A 6,269-nucleotide genomic window follows, 5' to 3' on the forward strand; every position below is an offset into this window, starting at 1 on the left:
TTTAACAGTTTTCTTGTATCTACGAACGCCAGAATGCATAAAATTGACCTAAACGTCTCCTTTTCCTATTCTGAGTCGATTCTGCATGCTTTAAGTGTGTTTGGTGGCTCAGAACCATCAAAAAACGTTGAAATATAGTTCAAATTCAATAAAAATCGACAAAAATACAGTTTCTAGCTAAAATTTGATGGTTTCGTTGCACTTTCCGAGCCCGTAGGGTATCTGATTGGCTTAAAAGTACAAGAAAACACTTCAGAAGTGACGTTTCTGAAGAATTTTAACAGTTTTCTTGTATCTACGAACGCCAGAATGCATAAAATTGACCTAAACGTCTCCTTTTCCTATTCTGAGTCGATTCTGCATGCTTTAAGTGTGTTTGGTGGCTCAGAACCATCAAAAAACGTTGAAATATAGTTCAAATTCAATAAAAATCGACAAAAATACAGTTTCTAGCTAAAATTTGATGGTTTCGTTGCACTTTCCGAGCCCGTAGGGTATCTGATTGGCTTAAAAGTACAAGAAAACACTTCAAAAGTGACGTTTCTGAAGAATTTTAACAGTTTTCTTGTATCTACGAACGCCAGAATGCATAAAATTGACCTAAACGTCTCCTTTTCCTATTCTGAGTCGATTCTGCATGCTTTAAGTGTGTTTGGTGGCTCAGAACCATCAAAAAACGTTGAAATATAGTTCAAATTCAATAAAAATCGACAAAAATACAGTTTCTAGCTAAAATTTGATGGTTTCGTTGCACTTTCCGAGCCCGTAGGGTATCTGATTGGCTTAAAAGTACAAGAAAACACTTCAAAAGTGACGTTTCTGAAGAATTTTAACAGTTTTCTTGTATCTACGAACGCCAGAATGCATAAAATTGACCTAAACGTCTCCTTTTCCTATTCTGAGTCGATTCTGCATGCTTTAAGTGTGTTTGGTGGCTCAGAACCATCAAAAAACGTTGAAATTTAGTTCAAATTCAATAAAAATCGACAAAAATACAGTTTCTAGCTAAAATTTGATGTTTTCGTTGCACTTTCCGAGCCCGTAGGGTATCTGATTGGCTTAAAAGTACAAGAAAACACTTCAAAAGTGACGTTTCTGAAGAATTTTAACAGTTTTCTTGTATCTACGAACGCCAGAATGCATAAAATTGACCTAAACGTCTCCTTTTCCTATTCTGAGTCGATTCTGCATGCTTTAAATGTGTTTGGTGGCTCAGAACCATCAAAAAACGTTGAAATATAGTTCAAATTCAATAAAAATCGACAAAAATACAGTTTCTAGCTAAAATTTAATGGTTTCGTTGCACTTTCCGAGCCCGTAGGGTATCTGATTGGCTTAAAAGTACAAGAAAACACTTCAAAAGTGACGTTTCTGAAGAATTTTAACAGTTTTCTTGTATCTACGAACGCCAGAATGCATAAAATTGACCTAAACGTCTCCTTTTCCTATTCTGAGTCGATTCTGCATGCTTTAAGTGTGTTTGGTGGCTCAGAACCATCAAAAAACGTTGAAATATAGTTCAAATTCAATAAAAATCGACAAAAATACAGTTTCTAGCTAAAATTTGATGGTTTCGTTGCACTTTCCGAGCCCGTAGGGTATCTGATTGGTTTAAAAGTACAAGAAAACACTTCAAAAGTGACGTTTCTGAAGAATTTTAACAGTTTTCTTGTATCTACGAACGCCAGAATGCATAAAATTGACCTAAACGTCTCCTTTTCCTATTTTGAGTCGATTCTGCATGCTTTAAGTGTGTTTGGTGGCTCAGAACCATCAAAAAACGTTGAAATATAGTTCAAATTCAATAAAAATCGACAAAAATACAGTTTCTAGCTAAAATTTGATGGTTTCGTTGCACTTTCCGAGACCGTAGGGTATCTGATTGGCTTAAAAGTACAAGAAAACACTTCAAAAGTGACGTTTCTGAAGAATTTTAACAGTTTTCTTGTATCTACGAACGCCAGAATGCATAAAATTGACCTAAACGTCTCCTTTTCCTATTCTGAGTCGATTCTGCATGCTTTAAGTGTGTTTGGTGGCTCAGAACCATCAAAAAACGTTGAAATATAGTTCAAATTCAATAAAAATCGACAAAAATACAGTTTCTAGCTAAAATTTGATGGTTTCGTTGCACTTTTCGAGCCCGTTGGGTATCTGATTGGCTTAAAACTACAAGAAAACACTTCAAAAGTGACGTTTCTGAAGAATTTTAACAGTTTTCTTGTATCTACGAACGCCAGAATGCATAAAATTGACCTAAACGTCTCCTTTTCCTATTCTGAGTCGATTCTGCATGCTTTAAGTGTGTTTGGTGGCTCAGAACCATGAAAAAACGTTGAAATATAGGTCAAATTCAATAAAAATCGACAAAAATACAGTTTCTAGCTAAAATTTGATGGTTTCGTTGCACTTTCCGAGCCCGTAGGGTATCTGATTGGCTTAAAAGTACAAGAAAACACTTCAAAAGTGACGTTTCTGAAGAATTTTAACAGTTTTCTTGTATCTACGAACGCCAGAATGCATAAAATTGACCTAAACGTCTCCTTTTCCTATTCTGAGTCGATTCTGCATGCTTTAAGTGTGTTTGGTGGCTCAGAACCATCAAAAAACGTTGAAATATAGTTCAAATTCAATAAAAATCGACAAAAATACAGTTTCTAGCTAAAATTTGATGGTTTCGTTGCACTTTCCGAGCCCGTAGGGTATCTGATTGGCTTAAAAGTACAAGAAAACACTTCAAAAGTGACGTTTCTGAAGAATTTTAACAGTTTTCTTGTATCTACGAACGCCAGAATGCATAAAATTGACCTAAACGTCTCCTTTTCCTATTCTGAGTCGATTCTGCATGCTTTAAGTGTGTTTGGTGGCTCAGAACCATCAAAAAACGATGAAATATTGTTCAAATTCAATAAAAATCGACAAAAATACAGTTTCTAGCTAAAATTTGATGGTTTCGTTGCACTTTCCGAGCCCGTAGGGTATCTGATTGGCTTAAAAGTACAAGAAAACACTTCAAAAGTGACGTTTCTGAAGAATTTTAACAGTTTTCTTGTATCTACGAACGCCAGAATGCATAAAATTGACCTAAACGTCTCCTTTTCCTATTTTGAGTCGATTCTGCATGCTTTAAGTGTGTTTGGTGGCTCAGAACCATCAAAAAACGTTGAAATATAGTTCAAATTCAATAAAAATCGACAAAAATACAGTTTCTAGCTAAAATTTGATGGTTTCGTTGCACTTTCCGAGCCCGTAGGGTATCTGATTGGCTTAAAAGTACAAGAAAACACTTCAAAAATGACGTTTCTGAAGAATTTTAACAGTTTTCTTGTATCTACGAACGCCAGAATGCATAAAATTGACCTAAACGTCTCCTTTTCCTATTCTGAGTCGATTCTGCATGCTTTAAGTGTGTTTGGTGGCTCAGAACCATCAAAAAACGTTGAAATATAGTTCAAATTCAATAAAAATCGACAAAAATACAGTTTCTAGCTAAAATTTGATGGTTTCGTTGCACTTTCCGAGCCCGTTGGGTATCTGATTGGCTTAAAACTACAAGAAAACACTTCAAAAGTGACGTTTCTGAAGAATTTTAACAGTTTTCTTGTATCTACGAACGCCAGAATGCATAAAATTGACCTAAACGTCTCCTTTTCCTATTCTGAGTCGATTCTGCATGCTTTAAGTGTGTTTGGTGGCTCAGAACCATCAAAAAACGTTGAAATATAGGTCAAATTCAATAAAAATCGACAAAAATACAGTTTCTAGCTAAAATTTGATGGTTTCGTTGCACTTTCCGAGCCCGTAGGGTATCTGATTGGCTTAAAAGTACAAGAAAACACTTCAAAAGTGACGTTTCTGAAGAATTTTAACAGTTTTCTTGTATCTACGAACGCCAGAATGCATAAAATTGACCTAAACGTCTCCTTTTCCTATTCTGAGTCGATTCTGAATGCTTTAAGTGTGTTTGGTGGCTCAGAACCATCAAAAAACGTTGAAATATAGTTCAAATTCAATAAAAATCGACAAAAATACAGTTTCTAGCTAAAATTTGATGGTTTCGTTGCACTTTCCGAGCCCGTAGGGTATCTGATTGGCTTAAAAGTACAAGAAAACACTTCAAAAGTGACGTTTCTGAAGAATTTTAACAGTTTTCTTGTATCTACGAACGCCAGAATGCATAAAATTGACCTAAACGTCTCCTTTTCCTATTCTGAGTCGATTCTGCATGCTTTAAGTGTGTTTGGTGGCTCAGAACCATCAAAAAACGTTGAAATATAGTTCAAATTCAATAAAAATCGACAAAAATACAGTTTCTAGCTAAAATTTGATGGTTTCGTTGCACTTTCCGAGCCCGTAGGGTATCTGATTGGCTTAAAAGTACAAGAAAACACTTCAAAAGTGACGTTTCTGAAGAATTTTAACAGTTTTCTTGTATCTACGAACGCCAGAATGCATAAAATTGACCTAAACGTCTCCTTTTCCTATTCTGAGTCGATTCTGCATGCTTTAAGTGTGTTTGGTGGCTCAGAACCATCAAAAAACGTTGAAATATAGTTCAAATTCAATAAAAATCGACAAAAATACAGTTTCTAGCTAAAATTTGATGGTTTCGTTGCACTTTCCGAGCCCGTAGGGTATCTGATTGGCTTAAAAGTACAAGAAAACACTTCAAAAGTGACGTTTCTGAAGAATTTTAACAGTTTTCTTGTATCTACGAACGCCAGAATGCATAAAATTGACCTAAACGTCTCCTTTTCCTATTCTGAGTCGATTCTGCATGCTTTAAGTGTGTTTGGTGGCTCAGAACCATCAAAAAACGTTGAAATATAGTTCAAATTCAATAAAAATCGACAAAAATACAGTTTCTAGCTAAAATTTGATGGTTTCGTTGCACTTTCCGAGCCCGTAGGGTATCTGATTGGCTTAAAAGTACAAGAAAACACTTCAAAAGTGAAGTTTCTGAAGAATTTTAACAGTTTTCTTGTATCTACGAACGCCAGAATGCATAAAATTGACCTAAACGTCTCCTTTTCCTATACTGAGTCGATTCTGCATGCTTTAAGTGTGTTTGGTGGCTCAGAACCATCAAAAAACGTTGAAATATAGTTCAAATTCAATAAAAATCGACAAAAATACAGTTTCTAGCTAAAATTTGATCGTTTCGTTGCACTTTCCGAGCCCGTAGGGTATCTGATTGGCTTAAAAGTACAAGAAAACACTTCAAAAGTGACGTTTCTGAAGAATTTTAACAGTTTTCTTGTATCTACGAACGCCAGAATGCATAAAATTGACCTAAACGTCTCCTTTTCCTATTCTGAGTCGATTCTGCATGCTTTAAGTGTGTTTGGTGGCTCAGAACCATCAAAAAACGTTGAAATATAGTTCAAATTCAATAAAAATCGACAAAAATACAGTTTCTAGCTAAAATTTGATGGTTTCGTTGCACTTTCCGAGCCCGTAGGGTATCTGATTGGCTTAAAAGTACAAGAAAACACTTCAAAAGTGACGTTTCTGAAGAATTTTAACAGTTTTCTTGTATCTACGAACGCCAGAATGCATAAAATTGACCTAAACGTCTCCTTTTCCTATTCTGAGTCGATTCTGCATGCTTTAAGTGTGTTTGGTGGCTCAGAACCATCAAAAAACGTTGAAATATAGTTCAAATTCAATAAAAATCGACAAAAATACAGTTTCTAGCTAAAATTTGATGGTTTCGTTGCACTTTCCGAGCCCATAGGGTATCTGATTGGCTTAAAAGTACAAGAAAACACTTCAAAAGTGACGTTTCTGAAGAATTTTAACAGTTTTCTTGTATCTACGAACGCCAGAATGCATAAAATTGACCTAAACGTCTCCTTTTCCTATTCTGAGTCGATTCTGCATGCTTTAAGTGTGTTTGGTGGCTCAGAACCATCAAAAAACGTTGAAATATAGTTCAAATTCAATAAAAATCGACAAAAATACAGTTTCTAGCTAAAATTTGATGGTTTCGTTGCACTTTCCGAGCCCGTTGGGTATCTGATTGGCTTAAAAGTACAAGAAAACACTTCAAAAGTGACGTTTCTGAAGAATTTTAACAGTTTTCTTGTATCTACGAACGCCAGAATGCATAAAATTGACCTAAACGTCTCCTTTTCCTGTTCTGAGTCGATTCTGCATGCTTTAAGTGTGTTTGGTGGCTCAGAACCATCAAAAAACGTTGAAATATAGTTCAAATTCAATAAAAATCGACAAAAATACAGTTTCTAGCTAAAATTTGATGGTTTCGT

The sequence above is a fragment of the Zophobas morio genome, unplaced genomic scaffold, assembly GCF_036711695.1.
Source record: "Zophobas morio isolate AGI-343-1 ecotype UQ-CSIRO unplaced genomic scaffold, CSIRO_AGI_Zmor_V1 ptg001252l, whole genome shotgun sequence".
NCBI lineage: Eukaryota > Metazoa > Arthropoda > Insecta > Coleoptera > Tenebrionidae > Zophobas > Zophobas morio.